This window comes from Bombus vancouverensis, chromosome 9, assembly GCF_051014615.1.
Source record: "Bombus vancouverensis nearcticus chromosome 9, iyBomVanc1_principal, whole genome shotgun sequence".
Classification (NCBI taxonomy): Eukaryota; Metazoa; Arthropoda; class Insecta; order Hymenoptera; family Apidae; genus Bombus; species Bombus vancouverensis.
In genome coordinates, this window is record NC_134919.1 from 7,829,621 (window position 1) to 7,851,516 (window position 21,896).

At 37.2% G+C, this 21,896-nt stretch overlaps 1 protein-coding gene across 1 annotated transcript in view; it reads left to right on the plus strand.

The window, feature by feature from the left end:
- The first annotated feature begins 476 nt into the window (after positions 1-476).
- The window catches only part of neo (ZP and PAN domain-containing protein neyo), a 181,658-nt gene continuing 160,238 nt past the window's right edge, over positions 477-21,896 (plus strand). Inside the window, exon 1 of the mRNA XM_076621416.1 lies at positions 477-512. The gene's annotated coding sequence lies outside the window, so the exon portion shown is untranslated. The remainder of the gene's footprint in view (positions 513-21,896) is intronic.

The window sequence follows — 21,896 nt, forward strand, 5'->3', positions numbered from 1 at the left end:
CGTTTCGCGTCTCGCGTGCGATATTGCTAACTGTATTGCACGTGTCATTATAGTAGCACTAATAACTTACTGTAATGGTATTACGTGCCGTTCGGTATATTACTTGGAATGTCTTTATGTGAGAGCTATCCGCGTGAAACGATGTGTATGATCTATTCTTCGAATAAATCGATCCTCAAATAGACGGATATATCCAAGACATATTGAACACTTTACCATTAGAATCTGAAATTTCAAACCAGTGTAGTTTTATTTATGGAGCTATCTGAAATCAATGGCTTCAAAAGAATGAAAGTTATGTTACAAGTACAGCGATCAATTTTAGGAAAGTTACTTTAGTAGAGTTGTTCAAAATATACACAATGTATTTCGTCATTCTTGTTACATTATCACATGATTTTACTTTCTTTAGAAATATACTTGTTTTATTTATTTAATATCATTTTTAATTGGAATATTTTTGTGTCTGTTTCAGAACTGGTTCAGAAGAGCCAACTATTGCGTTAATATTGGTAAGTAAACTATTTTATGTTTGATCGAAATTAATTTGCAATTGGATGATCATTACCAATAAACTAACAATAATTAGTTTAACGGAGCTAATAATATACGAATATTATGAAATATACTTTAAAATAAATGACAAACGCTAATGATAAACGCTATGCAAGCGTGAAAATAATAAATATTCATACGTTGCTAATGCATCGATCATTATTTGTCTTCTAAATTATTTACATTTTAATATTGTGCATAACTTATTGATAATTCATAACCTATTTCTTCAAAATAGTCAGTGATTTTAATACTCAAATAGTTGTCAGTGGTAAAACAGCATATTCTGTGATAAATTAATAATTATGGTTTTAACATCCGCAATTCATTGAACATAAAATCACCAGATAATAATGTAAATCATCTGTCTTTTATAAAAAAAATCATATTTATTATAAAAAAAATTATAATCGCAAAAAACACGTTTCAACCACAGAATAAAATCAACATATCACAACATTATTAGGTATGTAGCGGCACATGATTCAATGGAAGATTTGAATCGGGAGAGACTCATATTGTTGTGCTTTGGAGTGCCAACATTGTGTTCGGTTTGCTAGGTTTAAAGGTAAACGAACTCCTGACGAAACATTATCGCCGTTATTTGTGATTGTCAACCGGAGTTACATTTGTACTTTTTACAATACCACCGGTCGATACAAATAGACGAACATGCTCTCTAGGACAATCATTATAGCGGATCAATATAGCGAGTCATACAGTCGAATAGCGTAGAGTTGATCAGTAGCATTGAGCGAGCGACGATTTCGACCGGCATATACCATCTCTGTACTTGTATTTAAAGTGATTTTAATATACACTGACTATTAAAATTTTTAATAAACCAACCAACACGTATAATAATAAACCAGCTTAGGTATAAAACTAAAATTAACTGAAGAACGAAATCAATTCAAATTCTTAAAATTTTTAGTTACATCACTATAATTTTTAACCTTTCGTATATTTGTTATCTCTGTTCCTTTCAGATGCAATTATTAAAGTTGAAAAATTTAATATCAGTACCCTGTAACGTTTCGTCGTAAAGATAAATGATAAAGAAGACTCGTAATAAGCAGTTGGTGGTTTCTTCAACCTACGACTCTTCTTTGTTCTCTGTCGTGTCAACGCGAACTTACATCTTCTTTTCTCAAAATAAAGAAACGCTTTATCGCGACAGTAACTAAAGGGAATTTCTGTCATCCGGTGCGACATCTTGACATATGACTCCTTAAAGTTTACTCGCACGAAAGTGCAGTTTAGATTTCTCTCCCGACGCGAAGTCTCCTGACAGTCGTTGCAGTCCTTTCACCCGAACGGATTCACGTTATTCATTTTCTCATTCAATGGCTTTATACATTTGACATCCTATCGTCCACAAACTGTCAATAGCCATAAACCGAACTATTTCAAATGGCCAAGCGAATGGAACCAATAAATGATGTGCTAATATCTTCATCGTAATAAAAATTGATGAAAAAATATATATTAATATTTCTTTTTTCTTCAACCATTTAGTTTAGAATATATATGCATATTATAGCCATTGAACAATCAAAATCATATTTTAACAACACTTATTCGAGATATAAATATTTAAATGTTTCTATACATCGCCAATTTATTCCACGGACAACAGATCTTACAAAGCGGATTGTTATATCTAATATAATAAATGTATTATAATTCAATTAAATTGACATTCAAATAGGATTGTTTTTTAACGTACAATGACTGACAAAAGAGTTTAAAATCGATACTCGTGTAACTCTATGAATGCTGGTAATCTTCATACTAAATATTTTTGTCATGTTAATAACGTTTAATTATTCTAAGATGTATATTATATCTGTTGACAAATAAATTCATTTTTTGATAGTAAAATAAAATTATCTTACAGAGTGACAGGGCATGTACATTTCTAAGGATATTCTATACGATTTGCTATAATTTTTTCTTCTATCTATTCTTCTAATAGCCTCTAACCCTTGCTACTGCTAGTGTGACTATTTCACTGACGAATTAAATTGCTTGCAGCGTAAATTAGCGGAGATGTTAGATTGGTTTGATTTCAAGATATGCAAGGGGCTAGTGATTCAGACGTTTCAACGATAAACCAAGTTATAGAATACGTAGCGTGTATAAATGCCACGTAAGCGTGCCACGCACGCTTCGATTGGCCCGAGTCGATACACGAGGAATTGTCAATTTGCTCCTTTTAATGAGGATTCAACTCGATTATGTAGGATGGGTCCGTTCCGCGAATGTAATCGATTTATTTGATCGTTGATCGAGTTTCCAGAATAATTACGCCACTGACAATTAGATATCAACCATGCATTAACGAATCATCAGCTTCTCTGGCTTTTGTTCGAGTAAAACGAAAACTTTTCTGCCTGCCACCGTTTAATGACGATTCGATGAAGTATCTTTGCTTTTAATAAATTATCAAAATAGTGAAAAATACTTTAGGACAATCTGAATTTTTTTAAATGAAGAAAGTACATTTTTAAAAATAAAGTATCCTGACAAAAAGTACCAATGACAATTATCACATAAAACATGAACAACATTATATGTATGTACGAATTAAAATTATATAGTCTAATTTAAATCTCATTTAAACTATAGTAACTACTTATGATCACAATTATACCAGTTAGTAGCTAAATACCAAAAGAGTGTTAGTATAATTCCAGTAAGATTGCTGTTTATACTAATAAATCTCAAAATGATGTCCATTAGCGATGGTACGTTGTCTGAAAAGAGCAATCACGGATTGTGATGGTGTTTCGATTATTGCCAGAGTAATAACAACGTAAGCTCTAATTATTTGATCCATTATGTCTTCTAGAATGATAGGTTATTGTCGGTAAACATCTTCTTTTAAATTTTCCCCGCAGAAAGAAGTCTAATAGTCTCAGATCTGGTGCTTGCCATAATATACGTCCATTACGTCCGATCCAATCATAAACACGTGATTTGATAAACGTAACAGTACATTCAACGTTTACCAACCTAACGCTTCATGAAGCTGTGATAAATCGAATAATTAGAGCTCGTGCTGTTATTACGCGAGAAATAATCGAAAGAGCATCACGATTCTCGTTTTACACGATCTATTAACCACGATGAAAAATCATCTAGAACTCTTAATAACGTGAACAGCAAGTTCTCTCTTCATCCTAACACAGTTTTGGAGTTCGATCATCTCTTTTACAAGTGAAATTATCACATTCATATTTTTCACATATACATAAATTTTCCTTTTATTCTGTGTTGGTACCAAATCTAGTAAACTTTTTCACATGACTTAAAACTACATACATTTACTCATGATTGGCTAATAAATTAGTCTTTAAAAGGAATTATCGCCTATAAAATTAGGACAATAGATCACTAGTTATAGCCGTGATAATAGATGGTAAGAATAGATACCGAGAGATAAATTCCTCGGAGATATTACTTCATAAAAGTGAAATTAAATATTCAATTGATACACCGATACGCGTTCACGGTAAATATTCTTCTTTCGTGTTTCGTGATGCGATCGAAACGTCAATATATGCTCGATTACGTTCGTAATAATGCAGGCAATTAAATTATATTTACTTTCAATTTATATCGTTTACAGTTCAACCGACTCCCGGCAATCAAACTTGTCCTGTACCTCAATTACCCCGCGTTTGGCAGCTGCTGTACAAGTGCGTTCGTTAAACAGTGATTACCATGCAGCATATGTATGTTAATAATAAAAGTAAAACATTAATTTGAATGATGGCCGTACCTACGTTTATCCGTAAGATCGTAAATCAGTGATAACGGCATCACCTGCAAATAAATTTTTATCCTCCTATTTAGCAATTAATTGTAAATTATAACTGTCATAAATTTTCCTTTTGTACAGTCTATAGCAACACGTTAAACCAGTTGTTATTAGTCTTTTATGCTTTTTATTAAAAGCTGATAAAATCATTAAAAGATACTTATTATATTATATTTAGATGCTCCCGATTATTGAACTGAAATATACATTTATAGCATTCATAGAATATATAAGAAATACGATAATTAGTAAATGAAAATTCTGCACTCTTTATAAAATTGTAGATATTAGTACGTTTAAAATATTCTAGAGATATATGGCAAGATTCGTACGACCGCATTTTATTACATTAAATTCTAATTAACTACACAACGTACAAAACGTAAGCCACAATTATTTTCTATTTGAAGTATAACTGTTTCGTCCATAAAACGTACACGCTGTACCGTGAACGAAAAATCAACTTAATATCTGATTCATTCCCAGAAAGTTTCCATTTCGTATCACTAATGGACACATTATACCTTGAAAATGGCTCTTCGATTTAATTTCTAATTACTGTCGCGACCATTAGTCGAAATAATCATTAGCTTATCGGTGTCATTCGTAACTGCCACGCTGTAGCGCTCAACATTCTCGGTTGCACCACTGCTCGAAGAAGAATTAGAGACGATTATAACGCGAGAGTTTAATGTTATATCAACTAGCATACGACAGCTGTACATATACATATATAGAGGTAGAATAAGATAAGAGAAATGAGGGCAGGAGGATTGGCTGGTTGGCGAATAAGGGTAGAAAAAATCGTAGAAGAAAACGAAAATCGGAACAGTGGTAAGAAAAAGATGGACGTGGAGAAGCGGTTCTGAACATCTCGTTTCCACCTGGCCAAAGATATCTCGAGTGGCTGTGTAACGCGGTAGGACGGCACGTAATTAACGCCTCATGTAGATGGTATCGTGTTGTGGACGATCCGCGTGACGACCAGTGATGTACGGTCTCAGTGCTGTAATGGAATATTATTATCAGTCAGCATCAACTCGTTGAGGTTGAATTAGCGACGGCGAAGGCACGTTGTTGGCAACGAAACGACGCTTCGAATTGCCTGATCCGAGTAAACTGACCAACGACGATAGCCGATGGTCCGTCGATGCAGCCGTGCGTTGCAAGCTACCACGCAACAGTGAATGGTTCCTTGGAAGCTAACCGCCAGAGACAAGCCAATTCATCTCGGAACTTTCGCTGTCCAGGTGCTCGATCATCCAGCAAGCGAGCGAAATACTGCATTCTGGAGATAGCTAGACTCGCGGAAGTGACTAAGGGATGAAGAATCTTAACGGGACTAGCGAGCGTGCCGATCCGTTCCAACAGAAAACAGGATTACTCCCGAGAGATATTGAATTTGGCGTGCACTGGGCGAAATGATGCACGACATTGAACCACTCGATGAGCAGAGGAGGGGCAGGGGGTCTTTGGCGATGAGAGAAGAAAGTTTCCGATTAAGAAACTAGGAAATTATCAAACTTTGTTTTGACGAACTTCATTCTATCAGATCGATCTGCTTACCTTGTTATGCAGTTCTTTTTTCATCTTTCTTTCTTTCTTCATTTTTTTTTTTTTTTTAACGAGCCTCAAGTTTCAAACTTAATTACGGACCCCGGCGCGACAGTAATTTCAAAACAATTTAACAAGCTCGCCTTGAAAACTTTATCTAGGACAATCGGCATAAAGGGCTCGGTATTGCCCAGCTTCTGGAGTTCCATGGCGAAGACGTTCGACGACGCGATGAAGACAATGGCTGAGCAGAAGATCGTTCTCCTCCCTCGAGAGAAACGAGGAATGAGAAAACGGCGGAAAGATCCGAGGCAGCCATTGTGCGAAAACTCGCTGTCGAACTTTGTTGACTTCTTAAAAAGTCGTAAAAGACGGGCCGAAGGTTCTGTCCACAACTGACGAGGATGTCCTTTCCGACACCCATCCACGTTGCCTGGAAAATTGACGTCGAGGACGTTTTTCCAGCCTCGTTTTTGTCACGCTGTCCGATGCGCTTTAACGTACCCCCATTCCTCCTCTTTCCGCTGTCTTCTTTCATCCAGCCGGTCTCCATCTTTTATTACGATTGCTTCTTCGAGCATGATTGATAGGTTTGCATCTAAACGCGTTTCTTAGCTCCAACAAATTGATTACCTAGACGAGCTCCACGTTTTTCTTTCTTTCTTCGACCGATAATCCGAACTTGAAATCCCGCCTTCGTGATTTATACGAAGATTTAGCTACTCCGCACACCGAGATACCATTTTCTTGAAACATTCTAGATATATTCCTACTCCGATTCTTATGTGTCCTTTTTAGGTCGAATAGTTTTAGTTCCTCTTTTATTAGATTTTGCAATCTTCCTTGAGGTTTATATATAACATCTCATAAAATTCGAAGATATTATTTGAATGTATTAATAACAAAGAATAATGCAATGCATGCTGCTTGAACTTATTTCATATTTAGATTGATTGTAATTAATGGCAACAGAATTATACTCACGTTGCTTAAATTTATTTATAAAGAGGTTTGCAAGATTTAAATATAACATTACTTATCTAATATAAATATTTGAGAAATTACTAAGAAAATTACACGTTATAGACTCAATACGGAACAACATTTTTAAGGATCAGAACTTGTTCACCACAGTTTCCTTATAAGAAAACGATACTCTTATTTTTACTGCGGACAATTACGAGACTTTAAAACCAGAAAATCAGAACACTTTCTCTCACCGCGATAAAATTTCAAGCGTCTAAAATTTCAAAGATCGAGTTCGATGTTATCTTTTACTCATCATCGCTCAAAGAGAAGTTCGTTCGACTAACGGTTTCGTATAGAGATTGTAGCGTGTCGAAAGCAGAAACGGCATCACGCCAGGGCGAAATTACAGAGAAGTGCCGTTGGATGCACAGCGAAGAGGAACTGCGACAAATCCAATTTTACTGCGATCAGCGCACGGTTCTGTAGCGGAATTTCGAGAAGCATAGACGATTTGCATCGTTGGTCACCATGGCGGATAAGTGTTGCGGTCAATGGATGATCGTCAGGACGCTTTTGATTAGCACAAACGAAAGTGAAGAAGTTCTAATCTGTGGTCGGCGCACGTCAGCCAATTAGAGTTCGCCGCGGATAGCTCATCGAAGTTAGATTGCCAAGACTCTCTGGCAAACTTAATGAGGAGATTTATATGATTTCCACGTCGAATAATCCTGTTTCGCCTCGGATCGCGTCTCTTCCGGATGGAATTCCAAATCGTAGGCCAAAACGTAAGAGCTACCTTCCTTTGAAGGGAACTAGACTTCAGTGAATCCCTGTTTGTTTCGTCAGCCGCAAATTGTTATCTCTTGCGATTAAAAATTAAAGGGATTCCAGCTATTATGAGCTATTCTAGTTGCTATAATATATATTCAGCTATAACTCCATTTTTCAACAATTTCTATTATTTCGAGTAAATAAATAGATACTCAATTTTTGAGATTCAAATTGTTCTTTAAATGTGAATTCATGTGAGTTTGTTATCGATGTCAACTAATTTTCTTTGAATATTATGGCCCTCCTTTATCTAGATCAGTTAAACGTTACCCAATCCGAATTCACTCTATTATAAAACCAAAAATCATTTTACGTAGTTTCATAGTGTCTTATAGTTTATAAATAAAGCTTGGTCCTTTTTGCAACTCAAGCATTATATTATCCTTTAAAGTGTGGCTGTCTTATTGCTGTTAACCATTCAATTCCTAAAGTCTGTACCACATTAAAAATACATAGAATATAATATTTATTCCTTAATCTTGCCCTTTTGATAATTTCACCTCTAAATGTTTTTGCATACATCTTCCAGTATATACCAAACTACTAAACTAAACTTATAGTTTGCTGAACTATTCGCTTCCTCTCTGACGAGAAAATAGTGGCTTAGAAGTTCGACGCTACTATCACTGATTGTTTGAACGCGCGAACAAAATGCTCACGGGCTCTTCGTACAATATAGCAGGATTGTCGCTTTGTTTATAATTATTCAGCCTAAATATGTATGACTGAGTGCACGTCGCTTTCACGTGAGTGGTTATGCGCTCGTGCCTCGCTGAATATTTATACCTCGCATAGATATCCAGGCCACAAGACGGAAGATGAAGCGAATCGAAACGGAATAGCGAATGGCTCGGAAGAATTCTATCATCATGGCCCGTTGTATCAAAACGAAATAAAGAGGAATCCTTTAAGGTGAATAGACCAATCTTTTATTTCCTTGTTCGGCTTGCCTGTTTTCCCTCTCGATACGATCAGGATCAAAAAGACGAGAGGATCCTTTATTGCAAAGAAAGGAGAAATTAATCCGAAAGGAGAAGGAGGCAGAGCATAACCGTTTATCTTTTATTGGCCGCGTACTCGTCAAACGAGAATAGTCAACGCAATTTTGGGGCCGAAATATTACGAAGGCTAAAAGTTATTTCCCTCTACAAAGCTCTTTGACTCGGCACACAATAACTGTTCCTCAGAACGCTTTATTGTCGTATTATCTAGCCTTCGAGAAGTTTATCCCAGTTAGAAGTTTCCTCGTGAAAAATTGGCATTATTGAGACTTGTCCTCTAATTGCTCCACTCTCTTCGAAAGTAACCGAGTGTCTGATCCCAATCTAGCCAAAGTTGACACGAAGCATGTAATTATCCGTTCCCTCGAGGTGTTCATTCTCTAACCACGTTTTATCGAGTCTACGGGGATACGGTATCTCTCAAGATCGAAATGAAAAGATTTAACGTGCTCCAGGGGCAAGGAAAAGACCAATGAAACGACCTCGCCGAGGCGAGAAGAGACCCAACGTTTCAAACGAAACGAAACGAAAGGAGAAGAGCTACTTGCATTCCTTCACGCTTATTGGTTTCATCAGATTGCTTTGCTTCTATTAGGTGATGTTTATACGTATACCACGTACCGCCGACACGTTCTCTAATACTCGAAAGAACATCAAACAAATGGAACGGCGCACTTATTTTACGTTCTGTCATTTTATTTTACCTCAAAGCCTCGCGGAAATCTATATATTCCTTTCGCTGATACTCGATCTCCATTATGTAACAGAGACACCAGTCTGCGTTAATATTTATAAATTCGTCATCTTGCATAAGTAGACCTCATATCCCTGTGTTTGCAGACCATAAATAGAACCGTAGACAGAACTATAGACACGTATTGCATAACATCTTTCAGACGTATTATCTTAGCTTTATCGTAGTTCAATATTTTCTAATAGTAACTGGTAACAGTTCGAATCGAGAGAAAATTCTGGCTCATCCGTTAATATTGGCTACTGTTTACACAGTATAGCATGAACAATCGCTAGTGGCTACTCTATGACGTCGAAGCTGCATGGAAGGAAAGAAAAAGAGGGCTAGCACGGGATAAAGAGGGTGGACATTGGATATCGCCCCGGGGTACTGCTAACAAACCTCAAAATGTAATAAAAGCCAGATTCTCGGTATATGAGTATGGGTCAGTGTAGGTGTGTTTTCCTTAGCAATATCCAAGCAACATCGTTCGTCCACGTTCTGATCCCAGAAATAAGTATCATATTCGATACCTACGAAGGAGGAGGACGGTTAAGAAATGAAAATCTGTCAAAGACACAATGAAACGTTGTATAGGTAAATGTATAGTCGTGCACCAACAGTTGCTTTCGAAAGTATCGTATCGTAGGAGTTGACAGTCAGATACTTAAGTAGATTCAGTCAGCAGAAGACCGACACTAACTGGAATAAATTTGTTCCGATAAATGGAATTCTACCGTATAAAATTTTCTCCTATGCTTGGAAATTATGTACGTACATTTTTCTTCATCGCTTAAAGATTATGTATGTACAATACATATGTAGATTATATAAAAATTGGAAACATCTTGTACTATCAGATATTATCTCATAAGTAGTGCGATTTTTAGAAAGCTGAGTGTGAAATTTAAGAACTGTCTTATTATAGCGATAATAAAATTTCCAAATTTTCTATGATAGACATCCAAATACTTTCGTGAGCCACAGTACAACAACCTTAGATGATTGTATAGATATCTATTACATACAGAGACACACATGTACGTGCGTATGTTTGCGTGGCAAGTTAGAGACATTCGTTCTCGTTATTGATCACCATCCATCCTGTGGCCAAGGGTTTTCGAGAAAGGGTACGTTGACTGACGGGGAAAGGGAGGAGTAAACGTCCATTGTATCGTGGTCAGCCGCCGGAATATTACTGGCAAAACTGCCTACTGAGTTTACTCTTTGCCTATGGAGACCGATCGATAACTACAATCTGCGGTCACCGTTAACGACGAAGGTCAATACTGACAACGAACACGAGTTACAACAATGACGAGGCACGGGACCCGCAATGATGACACCCATGAACTCGACGAGTATAATAATCCGTAAATTACGCGTTTAACAGGCTGTCGTCATCACGCGAACATTTCACCGAGATTTTACATGGCTCACGTACCTGCCTGCATTTCTTGTTTCATGTCCTTCATTCACGCGTCAACACGTGATTAGCCTTCATTTCTTTTCTACTGCTTTTTTTTTTATGTTTACGCTCGTTTTCTTACTTTTGAATATTTTTGGCAACTTTTTAGGTTTTGGAAACTATTAGAGTAAACAATAACATTATTTGAATTAATTAAGTACGAATATATAATTCAGTGACGAAAATTATGTTTACATGTCAATATGAAAGATGACAATAAATTATACTTTGCCTTTTAATCTGCATTTTCAACGATGATGCTTTAAATGATGTAAAGTATTTCTTTTTTTTTATGAAATGTCAAATTATATATTTTTTTAAATTATTAATTCCGAAAGATTATATTTTTGCATTTGATTTACTCATATTCTTTGATTTAGATAATGATATCTAATAATGAACTCAAAATAACGAGGCGATTGAACAATAATATAGTGGTACGCAGAAAATGTATTAAAAGTATATGTAGAATATTGGTTTTCCATTATTGCCTTTATATTCCATTATTTTCTATTATCGAATAATATTATTCGAATAAGAGATGTTCAAATAATAAAGATTCGGTTATTCCTTTGTTGTATATAATTTTTCCGCAGACCTGCTCAGGATTAACTAATCATTCAGGTTTCCAAAATGATTTTATTTTAATCATCTACCGTGAGTAATTTTATTCGCATAAAGCTATCACTACGAAGAAAGGCTCATATGATCCAAACTCGAATATCCGGAGCGGAAGTGTAACATTCGTACACGTGGATAGAGGAGAGACCGATAACGAAGCTTCAACACTTTAAAACTTTAGTAAAGTTACGTTGACTCGAAAATTCGAGATCATCGTCGGAATATTCGCGATTAACGCGTTAGGGAATGAGATGATCATCTCGAGGACGTGTACATGAAATTCTAATACAGAATGATATCATAAACTTTTGCTACTAATTTACTCGTCTTCGATCATCATTATACGATCATAGAACAAGAGTGAATTTTCATCTAAAACGAAACGTTCATAATTTCGTCTTGCTTCATGTTCTTAAATACTCATCCAAAATTTATGAAAGAAGAGACATTTTCAAGAATGGCTTCAGGTTATGTTCCATTCTTTTATGAAGAACGTCGCGTTGTCTGCGCAAACAAGTCTTGAATAGCATAGTGTAGCATTGTGCCCTCTACGACGCTTCATCGGTCTTGTTTTCGTGTACTTACAATTGTAATACAGCGTACACCATTACCATATAATTATCAGTATTAGCAAGTTCACAAAGAGACGCATCATCGCGTTTTCGTTGCATACGCACCTTGCATAGTATTTCCTCGCAATAGAAATGTGGAAAAAAAAGCGAATATAATATTTCAGCGGAAGGTATCAATAATCTAAAAAGATAAGTTAGCACACACAACCAGCGATTATCCAGGAATATTAAAGTGTACCTACATATCGTATTTATATTGAAAAAAAATTAAATTTTATGTATCAAATTAAACGTACGAATCTATTTATCCTATATGATAAGAATGTTGCAAAAAATTCTCAAAAACCTAATCTAAACCTATCGTATAACGAACTGAAACTACGTAAAAGATATTATTCTACAGGAGATTTTCTTCTTTACAATATTCAACGAGCTGATTTTTACGAATTCAGTTATTTTTATTTATCAAAAACAGCAGTAAATATTAAACGATATGAAATATTATATGATTAAAATACTTAGGATGTACCGAGAAATAATATTCTGAGGAAAAAAGTTAATTGCACCAACCTGGTGTCTAATGAATCACGTTCCACACGTTATACATTACAGCTCCTTCAGAAAGTTGCCGAAGGAATTTCAGATACACTGAACAGTTAAGTTCTTCGACCGACTGGAACCGGTAGGAAGTCGTTCATATGGATCCAAGTACGTTGTAATTACGAGTCGGACCAGTAAACAGGATCTTGCTCAGCTTTGTGGAAAGGTGGTTTCAGGTAATGAGAGGAGGCTTTTATTCGAGAAAATGCACATGTTACGTAAGAATACGTTTCAAGTTCTAAGCAGGTGTTAGTTCGGCATAAACGTTGCTCTTATGATCAATTCTAAATAAATCCATCGTTCTCTCCGGTGAATCGTAACCATCCACCGCAAGGATATTTCCGACAGAACGATTGTAAACGATGTACGAGCAAGATTCCCGAGCCAGAGTCGAACGAGTTTCAATATAGTCAGCCTCGCGGAAAAATACTGAAACCTATATTGTTAATCAGGCAAAAATTCCCGCGGTTACGCTGGCACGAACGAAGAGAGAAGAGCTTTGGACAAGTGCCAATCTAGCATCAAGGCGCATAGCCGCAGCCAAGAGCTGCCACGGACGAATTGGTACATGATGCTTTCACAGGCCAGGTCGTCGAAATCGCGTATTTTTTATTTTTTCTGCCCTGTTCTTTCGAAATCCATGCGCGCGAACTACGTTGAATTTCTCGTGTTTCCTCGACCAAAGAAAAAGAAGAAAAACGATCCTTTGAATATGGCACCAAGGGTTCTTCCGCGAAGAAGAAAATTTCCAACACTCCGCGAAGTTGAAATCTCCAACTACGGTAGAATTTCATTTATTTGAATCCATTGGGAACGAACAGTTCATGTAACTGGAGTTCATATAATATAATAGAAAGTCACTGATTCTTTCTCCTACTAGCGATTCTTTGTTCATATAACAGGAGTTCAAATTTAAATAAGCAGATTCAGACATCAGGAGTTCGTTCAATCAGACGGCAACTAAAATTTCCTACCAATGAATAGAGTCTTATTATACTTGCAATCTTTCGTTCATATAATAGAAGCTCGCGTTTAAAAAGTAGACTTAGACAGTAGTAGAACGTTTAGTCAGACATTAACTAAAAATTTCTCCGCATAAATGAAGTTCTACCATGTAAGTATACTTTCGCCTCTTCACTCTCCCGTCTGTCGTTCTACTGCTTCCTTCCGAACAACGGGATTTCGATTAAAAGAGGGAAGGCATCGGCAACTGAGGGTAGCGTATACTGCTATACCTAGTCATGAAACAATGTTGCTGTCGCGATTTTCCGTGTTCGATTAGCAAAGTCTCTCGTGCTTGGAGCTTGAAAGGTAAACGAGAACCTCCTATATACCTATCTCTGTATGCATCATCCGTTAGAAACCGCGACGCCGAGGTGAAAAGAGAATAGGATAAAACGATGGAAGAGGAAGGTCGAGGAAGGAGATCCTGGAGCCCTTCGGGAAGAAAGTGAAATACGTTACGATCTGTCTTAAGCCTCTCTTCCGCGGACGATACGTCGTGACTGCTCTCAATAATAGGACTCTCTTCGTGGCGCGGCAGCGGGTGGAATATAATACCGGCAAGCAAGTAGAGTGAGGGAAACATAAGATCGTCAAGAAACGAAGAGGGAGCTGGAAGAAGGAAGAGAGAAAGACGGAGGAACAGGAGATGAGACGAAGCTTTCCTCTGGGTACCGTTATTTCGCCAAGGTTCTTATTTACCTTTCTTTCCTTCTTGCCGTTCTTCCTTCTCCACACATCGTATATTTTCGGGGCGGAGGGCTCGATACCGACCCAACCACTTCGTGATCCACTGATCAACCTCGCGACGAGTCGTGAAACCTGGTCTTCCGGCGACTCACGTGGATGGAACGAGGATGCTTCGTGCCGTGCATACCGCGACTGCCCTTTGAACGATCTCACTACGTAACCTAATGAAAGCACTTCCGAAACTATTAGCTTATCCCAGAAGTAATGGCACATACGCGTAGGATAACTCGCGGAAGTATTTCAATGCTTAGCATAGAACATTTTTCGCATATACTTGTATGTATTATATGAAACATTTTGAAATTTCATTGGCAGTGCGATGAGTAGGGTTTTTATACGTTTGTGGGAAATTTTGAATGTGCAAAAATGTGCAACAGAATGCATACAACAGTCTACGCATCAACGAAGTCTCAGTATCTGAGCGAAGAAACTTCAGTTGATTGAATCTGTTTAACCTAAACTCTTATCATATGAACAAAGATCATACGTAGCAGATAGAATCAGTGTGTAGACAGTTGTACGAACTGTCTGTGCAAATATATGGAGTTTTACTGTAAACGCTTTTCTATAAAGTTACATTCAAATAACGAACGCAGATCGAAATACGAGTCTCCAAAACATTCGGGTATTGTATTTTGAAACGGGAGTTAAAGCAATTTAAACAATCGCTATTTCTGATAATAAATAATCTAAATAAACATCACGTAAATATATAGAGCAGAGACAATGGTTTTTAGTCTGGAATACAAAATCTATATTTCAATCTATGTTCAATATTTGCTTATAACTTCAAAAAGCGATTGCAACAAATATTTAAGTGACAGCTTTTTCTATTTTCATTTGTAAATTACGCTCCTGTAGTTATAAAAACATTTCTACAGTCCTGTATAATTTTTTTTACGATCAGGTATACGGAACCGCGCGAGCCAACGGAACTTCTGATGAAACGACACTTTTTGCAGATTTTCAAGGTTTCGCACTTTTTCATTCCTTCTCTCTCTCTCTCTCTCTCTCTCTTTCTCATACCAGCTCATCCTTTTATGTTTAAAAACTCGTCTTGATCGAGTATGTAGCTAACAAGTTTCTGACTCGACAGTTTACCGTATCTGTCTGCACAACTAACGAGGACAACCTAACAGCTCATGATTCTTGTTTCCTGTCTTACTTCGAACTATCATCGACCATGCAACACTCCCTCTATCCGGTGAATTTATGTAATTCTGCAAACGGTGTCTCGTTACGAGGCACGTGTAGGAAAGCTGACACGAAGGCGACGTTATAGCCACGTCGAGCCGATAGTTTCGGGCCAGTTCGATGTAGATATTGCTCGATAAATAGTCAGTGTATCCGCGACACGCGAAACACATAAACAACCGGACACGTCACCGCCACGAACACGTGAAATTGATCGTCACTTCGCGCCGCAAAATGTGAAACGCAGACCCTGTTGGTGCATCTCACGTCAAAATTAATAATGGCGATGGTTGAATTTCAAGAACGACGGATTATAGTATAGATCCGAGCGTGTACGTTTGTGGTCTGAAGCGAAAGCCACGCCTAATCAAAGCTAAGAGCTTTGGTGCCCAGGATATTCCGAGGTAAAGTGGCTTTGATTCTATAACATAGAAGCGCGGTGTTTCTGTTCTATGGGAATAATAATCCAATGAAGACTGACTTTGGTAAAATTTTATTGGGAGAAAATTCTAAAGAGTACTGTTGAATCCTACGTTGTTCGAATTAATTCTTACAGAACCATATTTTTCTTTCTTTCCTTTAGAAATTAATCCTCTTTTTATATATTAATAGGCTTTTGTTCATGAATAGGCTCTTGATCTAAAGATCACTCGTTGAATTATGAAATTTATGTGGGTAGAAAGGATTAATAGAAAAAGAGTGTTTGAAGAAGCGAATTTTCAGAGTTCTATTGCATGATGATTTCATTATTAGTGGGAGAAGGTTTATTGAACTGGAAGTATTCTCTTATTATGTCAGAGTGATGTAAGTATTTCACGATTGTACATTTCCGTCTTTTAATAATGGTAACTATCCATTCTTCTGTACCGTGTTTTTTTTTTTTAATGATGAAACTGCACTTTTACTATTCTCAAGTTCCTTGGTTGTCTCCTTTAGTCGCTGCAATTAGCAATACGCGTTTCCGTCTCCGTGTCATTAAACTGCCATATGCTATACAAACGGTCCCAGGTAGATTCAATGAGAATAATCTAAGTAAATACAACGTACGGATAATTGAGTGTTCCAATTGTGAGATATTTAGATAACGGGATATCGTATAAGAAAGATTCTACTGCATTATCTTCGGAATACTTAACGTGATACTTAAAATTCATCTACAGTTATCCTAAATTTTTCATGTTCTCAAATTTATGTTGCGTATTATTTATCTATCGTTTGATATATTTTTACTTGTTACGATATAATGGCTACTCTTACTTACATACAACCATACTTCATTATCCTCGTAATAAATCAATTTTACTTGTATTAACATTTCTCATCTTTTCATCGAAACTACATCATTTTCGTTCTTTGAATATCATCTATCTAGAAAATATTGTTGCGATCGAAGTAGATCAGGTAATTCGAAAGACAAAAAGAACCAGACCACACAATTATCATAAAAAGTATTATACAAGTATTCTGTTACGATTCTCTTTTTATCGCTACTATTAAGGATAAATAATACTATAAATAATAAGGATAAAAATCAAGAAAAATGGTAATAAAATAAAGAATTTCAACAATGTTAAATGTTGTTCAATACTAATATGATAAACGAATGTGACTATTGCTTGATGCTAGGTGTCGTCTGGTAGGTCCTTCCGGGGAACTTGCCTGTGCCAACGTGAAATGTCTCTTTTCGTCAGTTACAGTTCAAGGTTCACCGCGTGGCAAGGGAAACGTGTATATAATACCGAATTCGGTACACGAGCATGGGCGGAGTGAGATCGTAGATTCAACGAGTAACTAGCGCGCAGCTGGCGAGCCTTGCAAATTCACGATATTCGCGAATCGACGGAAGTTACCACGTATGTTCGGAAGGCGGGTTGGTTTAGGGGCACTTTGAACCAATGCCGAGGCTCTTGCCAAGCTCAGAGCCCAGCTTCCTCACTCCCATTCGACTCACGGTGAGGTTATTTCGGAATGGGAAAATTATTTCCCTCGGCATACAGGAACCTCCCTTGACGGGAGGAACAGCCGCAACTGATCTCGATGCCGCGTATTTCCGCTATATTTTAAATATGCCACGAGATCGGACCGAACGATACGCGTTCCAAACTTCCCACTGCCAAGTAGTCGGCTGGCTGCTTTACGCAACTGCTTCGACAAGTCGACAAGTATTGATCGTAGTTAAAATCGTAAAATAAATCTGATATCAGAGATATTAAGTAATATTTTGATGTCTATATTGTACTCAAAATTGATTTTGGTGCAGCTCTTTGTTAAAGCAGATGATATCTTTTAATTTGACGTGCATATTTAATATTCACAGTTTGTTTACTTTTCTCGAGTCATCTCTCTTTGCACGGATTTCCACTGTTGTTGGCTCGCAATCGATGCAAGGTAAAAGTCAATTAAATACTTTAGATTTGAAATTTCCACGATGATTAAACCACATATTTATGATCGTTAGGGTTCCAATTGTGTTGTTAGTATTAGTTGTTAGTAGTTAAACGCAACTGATAACACGATTGCAACCCGAAAAATCATAAATATGTTAATATAATATGTTCCTTTAAGGGTCCGTCATAAGCAGAACACCACAAATCTTCTCTCCTCGTGTTACGTTGTCGATGAATGAAATTTTACACGAGACAAACTTGACGGGTTGTATATCTCAATTACACAACAAGTTACTCTCGATGTAATTACAGAGTTAGGAGGGAAGGGAGAGAATACATTCGCAGAGGTACGGGAATGAAGGCGATGCGATGGCGGTAATAGGAGGGTGGATGGAAAATCTAATTTTAAAGATGCTTGGCTGATGCGGCTCGGCACTTTAACGGCACTGCCTATGTGTCCCGGTAATATAATAATATTAAATTATGTCCCGACGCTTTGTACGCTTTACGAGTTACGCTAATATCAGGGTGATTAACGTGCGTGCCATACCCTAATATGACGTACGAAATTCCACAAGATCGCCAGAGCATAAAATCCCATAAGACGTATCAAAATTCTGTATCAATTAACCTGATACTCTGCATTTGTGATACAGGGTATCGTAAAGTATTCGAGGAATATTTATAGACTCGATTCTGTACATCAGAACGAGGGAAAAGATCGATGTACAAAAAAGTCGTTCCACTCTTACTTTTCAAGTCGTGAACAATTTTATTTTACGCTAGAAATATACTTCAGAGAGAAATCTCATTCTTGGTGTTTCTTATTCTAATATCCACGAACCTACAAAAAATCACTAGGATGTGAATAGTATTTTGGCTGCCAGAATGTGAAATAACCATTGGCGTTAGAATCGATTACTGTTGTCCAGGGAAATAGAAAAAAAGGTTTGGCAGCCACTGTGAAATAGAAATTTTTGTCTAATTTGAAAGATAAACTTCAGACGATATTCTTGTACATGAACTTTTTTCATAATTTTCATGCCCAGAATTGATCCTACAAATACACCGAATGTATTTTGTAACAAACTGTATATCCTTGTATAGAATATATTAGTGCGAATGTTTTTTTTTTTTTTATATAAATGGAAGTGTATAAAGCTTACTCGTTCGCAAGATTTTTACTGCTTATTACTTGAGTTTCGGATATTCGCATAACGGAGCCACCGCCCGTGAAACCTCATCCCTTTTACCCAACGTTGGATCGGAGCATAAATTTCACTTTACCCAGGAATTCCTGATTTCGTCCCACGATCTTCAGGATAGTGGGTATCTCGCCTGATTAATGGATGGTTGATGGACGTTTTACGAGGTATTGGTTCTCGTGGATCCTCGTGGATTCGGAGGAAATCGATTGATCCTCTCATAGACGAATATTGGTAAAATAGAATCAATTTCAATAGCCAATCGATAATTTTCAGTGAATCGTTAACGGTTGAGAGAAAGGTATTATTAAACCTCTAAAAGCGAAGCTGTCAAATATATTACTATACCACTGTACATGAGCTTCTTCCAGAAGACAAATTCATTAAATCGATTAATGATCAAATGGTTAATTATTGTCAAAAAACAAACGAATATATCGTCTATGAACTTGTACAATTTTACTCGTCGTTCATAGATTCTCTATTTTGATCCGAATGATAATGCCTATGGATCGCGGCTTCGAATGAAGAAACGTGCACGAAAACGAAAACGAGTACGTAACGCGCGATGCTCACAGTGAAAGGGAGGAAAGAGAGTGGTACATCCGCGTTACTGGGTAATCTACTTTGAGACTGAAATATAGAACATAAAGTTCAGGCTGTATCAAAGACCAGGTGCGAAAATTTAATGCGCCGGTAAATTAGCATACTAACGAGGACAGTAGAAAAGTGGGAGGGAAAGGAACGGGCATATCCAAACCCTTGCCTATCACGTGCCGGCTAGGTCGGTGGAGCAGCTTTTCCTGTGATAGTAATCAAGCAAAATATTGTAGCAACAGCCGCAGGCACTTCTGTCGAGGTTCTTGACTCTCCTCCTGACTGTATCCCAGGTCCGTTGTACTGGTACCTTGGGAGATTATCGGACTTCTTTCTCTGCTTCTCCCTTCCTAACTTATCTTGCAGTATCCGTCCCCCACCTTCTTCTTCCGCTTCTTCGTCTTCCTCTCTCCATCTTTCTTTACTCTCTTTCTTATTCGCTTCATCCTTACTCTTTCTATGCTTTGGTCATGAATAAGTCGATACTTTCGTTACTTACGAGAGCAAGTACCGCGAAAGAGTGGGTCTATGGACAAAGTAAATGAGACGAAGGAGGGCAGATTGAAAGAAAGATTAATAAGGAAGGGATTAAGAGACAGAGAGAAAGAATGTAAGGGGGGAAAGGGTAGAAACGGCGAAAGAGGAAGCGAACGAAGGGAAGTTTAGGTGGTTATACGATTCTATGGCACCACGCTAACCGGAGTATGGACCAACCCATGGCTAAAAGTTGGGAGAAACTTCCTAATGTATGTAGGAGTGTCGGACGGGCGGTGGCTTGCATCCATTCTACGACCGGCCAGTCCAGGTCGTGACCTGCCAACTCTCCCTTCCTTCCAATCCTTACTTGCTTGCTTCAGATCTCCCTTGAATTTCAACGTCTCTTCTATACCCTTTATGTATTTTCTTCCCACTTCACCTCGATTCGGTATCGATATGCGCGTCCAACCGTACGTGTATCCAATTGCTAACCCCCTAACCTTCTTTTACTATATTCCTCGAATATAGTATTCTCGTGATGTTTAGTCATTTGAGAGACGTAAGGAAAATTAAGGAAATCTTTGATAAGGTAGATATGGACCGTTTTCTACAGTTGAATTAATATTATTACTAGCGCGAAATTACAAGTTCCCATATTAGTAAATACATTTGGATAACAGTAATAAGTTTGCTAATAGCATAAAGAAAGTTTTGCATGTAAATTAAAGAAATCAGTTTATCTGATTATCTTATTTGACAAAAAATTATGAAACTGTAAATTATAAAAAGAATTGCAGAGCTTATAACCTACAATTTGTAACCTGTTAATTTATTAATATCGTTAGTCAGATATCATCAGTAAATTATTGTGCAGGTCACCAATGTTTTTTTCAAACTGCACATCTTACGAGCACTGTTTGTGAATGTGTATACTAATGAGTATGCGCCTTTAAATCGTTAACTTGGTATAAATACGCATGTTCATTTATACGTTTTGCATATATGCGTATTTAAACGGGATCCACTTGGTTTTTGTGCTACAGCTAACACATGAAACCAAAGAAATGCAGTTTAAGTAAGGTAAGGAAGATGCAAATTAAATGGCGTTCTTATTCTTGGCGATTCCTTCCTATCGATTCTATTGGATCTGAGCACGTGTTTAGTCTGCACTAAGTTTTTGCCTCCGCTAATTAGCTAATAACGAACCTGCTTATTTTATCTCGTATTTCTTCATTTTCCTTATGAGAAAAATATGTGACAGCAGGATACACGAGCAATGAGATCCTCGTGATGCTAGTTATCAAGTCCTGAATAATAGAAGGCCCATTATTTCTAACGTGTTAAGAGTTCTGGTGATTTATACACGTGGATATTCTCGTAATATTCGCGGCGACTTATCGACAAGTCTTGTATGATAATATCGAACGATTAGATTATTTGACAAGCAAGTGTTACAAAGCAGCAAAGATCGCGACATTCAAATCCTCCTTTCTGATTTGTCTCGATTTATGCGAGATCTTCTTTGCGCTTCAACATTTGTCCTAGAACTGTTAT